The following is a 9,882-nucleotide window of genomic DNA, read 5'->3' as shown; positions in this document are numbered from 1 at the left end:
CAAGAAGCTCTCCTGGGAGAATAAGTTTTCACATTTCTCTGGTGTCTGAACAGCAACCCAGATGGACACTCAGCAAGTTACTGTCCCACAGCACAGCCCCATCTCACTGTGATGTGTCAGCGTTTTTGTAGCTTCCCATAGTGAAAGCTTCCTTGTAATTCTATATTCTTTGGGGAGATTAAACTCTGCCCTTCCTCTCCAACTCTTCCATCTTCTTCTCCTGAGACCACCCGAGTCTCAGATTTAGATCTTAGATTCACATTTAAATGTGACATTACAGACAACAACTTAGTGTCAAGATATTGCCTTGAATTGTAACTTAATTAATGAAATTCATCTGGAGAAAGGTTTAAGAAGATTTCAAAGACCTTAGATAAAGTGATTTCTTTATAATCCTCTCCACTCTCCTCATATCTCTGACCCCTAACAGCACCACCATCACCCCCATTTGTGAACAGGGCACCTTCCCTCCTACTCCAGTAGAAATCAAAGCCACGGCAGGAATTGCCTCGGGCTCCTGTCACTGATCCTGCAAACCCACCAGAACCCATGCTGTCCTTTCCTTTTTGCTGATGAGAAGGAACCCCTGCTCCACACCTGATGCCCTCACCTGTGCCCTGGCTTCCTCTCGCCAGCTTCCTCACTTCCTGTTATTCAGTCACTAAGTCATGTTTGACTCTTCACAACCCCATGGACTACAGCATGCTAGGCTTCCCTGTCCGTCACCATCTCCCAGAGTTTGCTCAGTTCCTGACTCCACCAGTTATCTTCTCCTCCTCCTCCTTACACCCACTCCGCTGCCTCCTTCCCAGCAGCGTTCAACATGCCAGGGGTCAGCTGGCCTCATGGAACACCCCTGCTATGGTCCCCTCCTCTGCCTCCCTTCCTGGTGGAGCTGAGTTGAGGGAGTTGCATCTTCCTTGCCCAATTTCTGTTCTCACTTCCCATGGACTCTCACAGAGGATGCCCTACAGAGTCACACCCTAGAAGGTTCCTTGCTGCTGAATACAATAGACACCTTTGACTTCTCTCTCTGAACTTTTGGAAAATTATGCCTATTTTAAGAATAACAAACAAACACCCATTCAGTCAACAAGCATTTATTGAGATCTTACTAGTGTTGGGAGCTTCGAATGTGGCAGTAAACAAGTATGGCAGTTGTGGAGTTTACATTAGAAGGAGGTGGGGTCCCAAGTAATAAACAAGTAACTATATGAACAAGATGGTTCGAGAAGGTGATCACTGCTAGAGCAATGCAGTAGAGCTTAACTATGGAAACCACACTGACTTCCCAGGGAAGCCTCTCTGACATGGTATTTGAGTTGAAGGCATTAGTGCAAAGATCTTGGGCCAGAACATCACAGCCAGAATGAACAGTAAGAATAGAGCCCTGAGGTTGGCACAAGCACTTAATAGATACGACAACATATCACTTACACGTACAAAAGCAGAGACCAGAAAGAGGCAAGAGAGTGTGGTCTTGCTCGGTAGCGAAAGGGCTTCTGAGTCACAAGCAAAGTGGACCAAGTCTGGAAGAACAATGGGCTCTGTACCCTTTGTGGTTGGGGCCTGGCTCTGCCTCCCCTCCTCCAGCCTCATGAGGGTTGGAGGGGTGGAGGACGGGGAGAAGGATCTGTTCCCTGCATCCTCCACCCTTCAACCCTGGTTTTAGAAACCAATAGGCACATTGGCAAAAACAAGTTGGAATAGCCTTCTGGAATGGACCCCACTGGAGCCTGAAGAGAGATGGATGCCCTCAACTCTCTCCTTCCATCCCTCCTCTCTGAGCTGGGTAGGGAAAGTAGCCTAAGGAGGGGTGCTCCTGCAAGGCCACTGCTGGGTTACACAGTGGAATCCTACATCAAGGTCAGCCCTGAAGGGAGCGTGGTCTTCTCTCATGATCAGCTTCAGCGCTCAGGGTCCTCCAGGGCCGTGGGATTGACATAGAACTCAGAGGGGCTCTCCAGTATTTGTGCCTGGGAGCGAAGACAAGCCCAAAGATATTCTCCCAAAGCCAAGTTTCTAAACACACACACACACACACACACACACACACACCAATCCATAGGAGCACCAGGTGATCTGAAGGTCCTCTGTTTACCTGGGGGCATTGCCCCCCAACATGTGCATATGTATAGGGAGTATAGTAGAACCAGAGTGGAGTGAGGGAGTAAGTTCCTATGGCCCTGATCAAGAATCCATCCTCAAGATTAAAAAGTCCTTTTCAAGAGCCTAGGGCTACAGATAGTGGGAACAAATCAAAAAGATGAGAAGTCAACGCCAACCCTGCTCCATGATAACTGGCTTCAGACCCCCACACCCCACGGAGTGGGTTCACACACAGGGAGGGAAGTCTTGGACTGCTCAGCTGCCCCAACTCACCCCTCCCCTGGCTTAATTCTCCTCTCCCAAAAGCCAAGTTCCTCTCCTAGCTTTCCTGATCCCTCTACAGTATATAAAGGGGTCCAGGCACAGAGAGCGGGGGTGGGGGGTAGGGGGGTAGGTCTCAGCCCTCCCCCAGGAATCTGGGGCTCCATGGCCTGAGAACAACAACTCTCTGAGCACCCTTTCTGGCCCTGCGAAGGTGCCCTGGGGTCTGCCTGTGTCCTGAGGTGGGGAGGGGGGAAAACAGCAGCGCTGCCTCCCAAGGGGCCGACTTAGCTGCCTTGTCTCTGAGCCTTCGGGAGAGGGGAGGCGGCCAGGGTTCTGAGCCCAGATTACTTGCCCAGGGTTTCACATTTTACAGAGCAGGTAGTGCTGGAGTTGAGACTGTCCAGAGGGGTTATGGCACCCCACTCCAGTACTCTTGCCTGGAAAATCCCATGGACGGAGGAGCCTGGTGGGCTGCAGTCCATGGGGTCGCTAAGAGTCGGCACGACTGAGCGACTTCACTTTCACCTTTCACTTTCATGCATTGGAGAAGGAAATGGCAACCCACTCCAGTGTTCTTGCCTGGAGAATCCCAGGGACAGGGGAGCCTGGTAGGCTACCATCTATGGGGTCACACAGAGTCGGACACGACTGAAGTGACTTAGCATAGCATAGCATAGCATAGAGGGGTTGGACTTAGATGGTTTCCTGAGAGTATTTGCTGTCACCCAGGAGGGGTGACACCCACAGATCCCTGTGTGAGGCTGGAGACAGGGGCCTGGGGGTGGGAGGGAGCGCCTTCCTCAGACTTTTCTCCAGCTTCTGACCCAGCACATTGGCCGCCTCTGGCATCTAGACAGCTCCTACCCTCCCTGGGAATCTCTTTGCATCTCCGGACCATTTGGCAGCCTAATGTCTTATTACAAAAGAACTTGAATCTTCCACACTTGAAGCCAACTGGGCCTCTGACTGTGAGCTAGTACAGGGACTGATTAAGGAGGTCAGATGGAGACCAAAGGGTGCAGGGGGACAGAGGAGCCCAGGCAGAGGGCTAATGACAAAGAAGGAGGCCAGGATTAAAAGTCAGCCTAGGCAACAAGATGCTAGGCACGGAGGCGTCTTGAGGTTGGATGACAACATATGGGCTGGCAGTGGGGCCGTCCTGCCCCAGAGATCCTAAAAGCCTGTGTACATCCTTCAGGGGACAGGACTGTGGCTGAGACCAAAGGGTGCTGCAGGGACCCACCGCCTGGAGCCTAACGCACAGAGGTGTCCCCTCTCACCTCCAGGCAGGCTGCCCGGCAGCGCCCGCCCCACGGGGACTGTGGGCATCGGCTGTGGCCACATCAGCAGGTGGCGGCCCCTGCTTCATATTCAAAGCCGGGTGACCTGTCCCAGGGCATGTGCGTCGAGAAGCAGTGAGTCCAGGAGCTGAGGCCGACCGTTCACTTGAAACTCCTCCATCACTTCTTCCGAGGGGTCGGCTTGGTCTTCCTTTTCAATCTGGTTAACAAAAAGAAACAGAAGAGCCCTCAGCATCGCTGAGCGATGTGTCCTTTCTTGGGGCTCGGTTAATGGAACTGTAGATTTATAGACTACGTTTGAGGTGATCACGTCTGGTAAACTCAGCCTTAAAAATCTCTCTTTAATTTCTCACTTTCTGTAAGTATCTGGCCAAAATAATATGATAATATTTTTTTATTTTATAATAAGATTTTATATTTTGGGCCTGAGCCTGGGAAAGATATTCTTTAAAACCTCTTCTGTCTTTATGTCCAGTGATTATTGTTTTTATGTTTAATCATTGCCAATATTTTGAAATACAGAAAAACACGAAGAAAATCAAAATACCACCACTTCTAGAAAAAGCTAGTTTTACTGCCTATAGACATGCACAAGTGAGCATACACACAAATACACATAGGGGTGTGTATGCACATTATAAAATTGTGGCCATATTGATGAGTTCCTATTTTGATGCAGAATAGACTTTTCAAGGAGATAACACCCAGTTATTTCCTGATAAATATGTGATCATTATAAATATGTGATCCCAAAATACTATTGCTTGAAAGTTTATTCTCCAACTTAGGGGTTAAATTAGTTAGACTGCAGAAGTCTATGTGGCTACCTTCAAAATGAGGTCATGTCAAATAGTTTCAGAATATCACCAAAGTTCTTAATGTAAAAAATAAATAAGAAAAAAAATACCAAGACAAGTGCATCAGGAATATGCATTTTTCCACCAGAGACTAACCTTATGAGGATCACAGCTTTTCCTATAATTTGGGGACTTTGAAAAATTCAAAATAAAATTCAAAATAAAAATAAAGTATTAACAACAGCATTCTCCCAAACTCCAAATTATATGGCAAGTGCTAATGCCCATCAGAAAGGACCCAGGACGCCGGGAAAAACAATGAAGAAATACTTTGCTGAAATTTGCCTAGTGAATTGTAGCCTGATAGGTTGGAACACGTCTCTTGACATTTAGGAAGAGAATCTGTCTTCTGGATCTTTTCCATGCCTTCCAGACATGGGCCAGCCTGTTCACATTAGAACGTCCTATAGATCCTGCTGAATATAAAACCCTGGATGCTGACACTCGTGTGTATGCTCACGTAGCCTGGGTACCACCTCTGCAGTTACCACTGCACAGAGACCACTTAGCATCTTAGATACTCTGAGCACCTGGTTATGTCACGGGCTCCCCTGTGTCCAACCTGTGCAGCAGCAGCCCCTGAGTTCCTTCTCAACCAAGGGAAGCAACCAAGTTGGGGAAGACTTGCTAGTAGTTAGGATTGAGTGACACAGTGTATCTGTTAAATAAAAGTTCTAATAAGAGCCACTTACTAGTAGTAGAAAATGATGAACTAAGCATTTTACCATGATCACAAATAAGGTAGATAATAGCCACATGTCACAGATGGGAAAAACACAGCTTTAAGAGAATAAGTGACTTGGACAGGCAGCTGTGCTTAGCCTCAAATCTGATGCTGAGGTTTGACCTTTCCACCGGGCTGGACTGACTGGGCCCTGGGGTTGTGAGTATTAGATACAGCCCAGAACGTCCCTGGTGGTCCAGTGGCTAAGATTCTGTGTTCCTAATGCAGGGGGCCTGGGTTCAATCCCAGGTCAGGGAACTAGATCCCATATGCCACAGCTAAAGATCCCATGTGTCACGATTAAGACCTGATACAGCCAAATAAATAAATATTTAAAACAAAAAGAAAAAAAAGAGTCCCTGCTCCCACGACTCTTGCACCCTCCAGCAAGGGAGATGGACCCTGGGGTGTCAAATGTACTAGCTGAGCTCACATTGGAGTTGGCCTCTGCTCAGTGAGAAGGCTTTGTCTAAGGGCCATTCCCAGGCTCCTTCCCACTGAAGCAATGATGACTCTGCAGACACGGGGGTCCTCTGGCTACATGACCTACTCTGCATATCATCCCCATTGGCCCCATCTGGCCATTGGCCAAACCAAAATAGGAAAATAACTGGCCACTATTAAGCAAAAACCAAAGCTGTATAACATGTCCTAATCATCATCTTGTAGCCTAGCTCTGAAGGGTGAAAATTGTAAAGGCCTTCCACATGGCAGAGCAGAAGAAACAAACGGCTCGGGACCCTGTGGGGTTGGGGAAAGAAGAGGCGTGAGTTTGGCCTACACATAGTCAACCATCACAGGACTGTTCTTTGGGGTCTTAGTTCTCCTTAAGAAGAGCTGGCCCTAAATGTAGATTAGAATTAAGTCCATCATGTAAATGCAACCCCGGGAGCTTCGTCTCTCATAAGCATCAGGGTGATGTCAGTACCCGGTGATCCTGGGCAATTGCCCAAGTTAAGAATTCTAGTGGTGATGGGAACCTCTTTGATTCTTTAAATGCAAAGCATATTCATGCCCATTCTCTAGTGTGATGCTAGAGGATGTCAGTGAGCTATGAGGAAAGATAAGCCACATCCTGAAAGAAGAATTTGAGGTAAAAACAGGTATGAACCTACAACTCAACCCAAGTCCAATATCTAGTTGGGCCTAGGCCTTTGGAATCTAATCCCTTTTAATTATTCAAAAAAGACCATTTGGCAAGGACTTAATCTTATTAAAATATTTTCTAAAAATAAAATGTTCTAGGTGAAATAGCAGTTTAAACCACCTACAAAATCTAGGCATAGAGAGCAAAAAGGAAAAAATAAAACTGTCTCTTTTTACAGATAACATGACTATCAATGTAGAAAATTCCAGAGTCTACCCTCTCCCACAAAAAAAAAACACTAGAATAAGTGAGTTTAGCAAGATCACAGGATACATGATCAGTATACAAAAATCAATTATATGTTTATACACTGGCAATGAACAATTGAAACTGAAAAAGAACTATTTTAATAGTACCTAAAAGCATGAAATGCCTACGTGTAAAGCGAACAATATGTGTAAGATCTGTATACTGCAAACTTCAGAACAAAAAGGAGCTAAATGAATGGGGAGATACGCCATGTATGCTTCTCCCCAAGATACTTACAAACTTAACACTATCCCATTCAGTTTTACCAGGATGTATTGTAGAAATTCACACACTGATACTAAAATTCCTATGGAAAAGTGGAAGAATGAGAACAGCCAGAAACAATTTCGAAAATGAAAATGAGTGTTGGAGAGTTTACATTAAACTGATTGTAACACTTACTATAAGGCCATAGTTAATGAAGCTGGTTAAAGAAAAGATACATAAATTAATGAAACAGAATAGAAAGTCCAGAAATAAATCCACACATGACCAACTGATTTTTGACAGAACTGCAAAAGTTATTCAGTGGAGAATCTTTCCAACAAATGATGCTGGAACAATTGAATATCTGTATGTAAAAAAAACTTGAACCTCAATCCACATCTCACACCATTTACAAAAAATTAACCCCAAATGGATAGTAATATAAAAGTGAAATTTTGAAATTTTGAAAAGAAAATATAGGAGAAAATCTTTGTGACCTTTGGTTAGGCAAAGAATTCTTACACACAATACAAAAAGCACACATACAATACAAAAAAAATGATATATAAAAATAAAAAATTAACAAGTTGGATTTAGCCAGGGTTTAAAACTTTGGTCCTTCACAGAGACACTGTTAAGAAAATGATAAAGTAAACCACAGACTAGGAGGAAATATTTGCAAAACATATATTTAACAAAGGGCTTATATCCAGATATATATTTTTATATATCTGATACATGTAAAATAATTATATTATTTTACAATAATATAATTATAATATATTGTTATACAATAATACAATATTAAGACACAATAATAAAATAATTTGCTTTTTAAGTGAGCAAAAGATCGAGCACACACTTCACCAATAAATGTCTTTGGTGGATGATATATAAGTTCATTTAAAAAGCATAATTAATCAATAGGAAAGGCAAAATTAAAACTACAGTGAGGTACCACAGCTCTTATGTTAGAATGGACAAAATTTTAAAGGGCTTCCCTGGTGGCTCAGTAGTAAAGAATCCGCCCACCAATTCAGGAGACGCAAGTTTGATCCCTGGGTTGGGAAGATCCCCTGGAGAAGGGAATGGCAACCCACTCCAGTATTCTTGCCTAGGAAATCCCATGGACAGAGGAGCTTGGTGGGCTACAGTCCCTGGGGTCACAAAAGAGTCAGACACGACTTAGGGACTAAACAAGAATAAAATGAACCCTTATGTTCACTGCAGCATTATTTATGAATAGCCAAGATATGGAAATAAGTGTCCATCAATGGATAAGTAAATAAACTGTAGAGCATATATATACACACACACACACATATACATACATGCATATAGTTGGCCAAAAAGCAAAAAGTTCATTCAGGTTTTTCCATAACATCTTGCAGGTATATGTATAGTATATATGTATAATAATCCATGTATGCAATGGATTATTATTCACCCATAAAGAGGTGTGGAATCTTTCCATTTGTAGCAACAGGGAAGGACCTGGAGGGCATTATGCTAAGAAACATAAGTCGGAGAAAGATGCGCATCATAGGATCTCTTCTATGTGTGGAATCTAAAAAAAGCAAACAACCAAATGAAAAACAAGCTGAGAGAGAGAATAGAGGCAGAGTAGGGAGGAGAAGTGGGTAAACTGTTTTGACTTTTTTTTTAGTTTAAATAAACTGGAGAACTTAAAATAATTTAAATAGTGAACACTTAAAACATTTTAAAATCAAACTACCAGGATTAAAAAAAGGAGTCTGATGGAGAGAGAGAAGGAAAAGCCAGAGGCACCTGGTGAAGTTTAAGAACAGTTGCTGTGGGAACCCTTAACAGCGCAAGCTGGGAGAAAAGCAGACTGTTGATAAGTTGGATGAGTCCACTGGTGATTTCAGAACTGGCTCTTTGTTTCCGTCATTGGAGAATAAACTCCATAAGAACAGATGGTCCAGACGCAGCTCCATCCAGCAGAGCTCAGCAAGCCCTCAGCACAGCCTCGCAGCCTGTGTCTCTGGTATTCTTAACCTACCCTGCTGCTGCTGCTGCTAAGTCGCTTCAGTCGTGTCCAACTCTGTACGACCCCATAGACGGCAGCCAACCAGGCTCCCCGGTCCCTGGGATTCTTCAGGCAAGAACACTGGAGTGGGTTCCCATTTCCTTCCCCAACCTTCCCGAACCTCTGATTCTTTCCTCCTCAGAGTATGACTTGCCTTCATCTTAGCCCATTAATGGGTCTCTCTGCTTTCCAAAGCCAGACAGCTTTTTGTGCTCCCATCAGTGGCCCCTCACACACACTATGAAGGAGCCTTACTCTACCCACGATCTCTATATCCTCTCCTTTGTTTCTAGGCTCAGTCTCACTTCTGCATCCCTTCACATCAACTCTAAATGTACTTTAAGTTATGGTTAAAAAAAAAAAAATCCAGAAAGTAAAATTGGCAAGCCTGTGTGTGTGGTGAGAGGTTGGAAGTCAGACGGGGGCTTGGGTTTCCAGTGGGAGTGACTAGAGGGGCTATGGTGTTATTTGCTGAGATTCTTGGTAAGAGGAAGAGTGGGAATTACTAAAGACCCAAAAGGCCTTTGTCAAAATTGTATAACCTCTAAAGGTCAGATCTCAAGAATGACACCTTTCTAAAAGTAAGTCAATTTCAGGAAAGCCTTTTGTGACCTTCTCTTCAGGTGGAATTTAGTAGCTCTGCTTCAGAGTGAATTTTTTCCCATTAACCTTCCTCCTACGCTTTGATTTAGGACAGTCAGGGTCAATAGAGTATTGCATGCATATTGCATAGTATGGTGAAGTAGTAGCCGTATTGCATTGCCTTAGGACCTTTGGGAACCTGAGAAGGGAGAAAGAGTACCCCAGGAAGGGTTCAGATGAGTCTGGGATGTCACTGGACACTATGATTGAAGCCTGTCAGGTCCCCTGGTCCCAGGGAAGGGCAACAACTGAAGAGGAACAACCTATAGAGGTGTCTTCTCTGATACCCACCGAGAACAGCTAACTGGGGGAGTCAAAATACACCACCACTC

This window comes from Bos mutus, chromosome 22 (assembly GCF_027580195.1).
Source record: "Bos mutus isolate GX-2022 chromosome 22, NWIPB_WYAK_1.1, whole genome shotgun sequence".
Taxonomy (NCBI): domain Eukaryota; kingdom Metazoa; phylum Chordata; class Mammalia; order Artiodactyla; family Bovidae; genus Bos; species Bos mutus.
Note: the sequence above shows the minus strand (reverse complement) of the source record.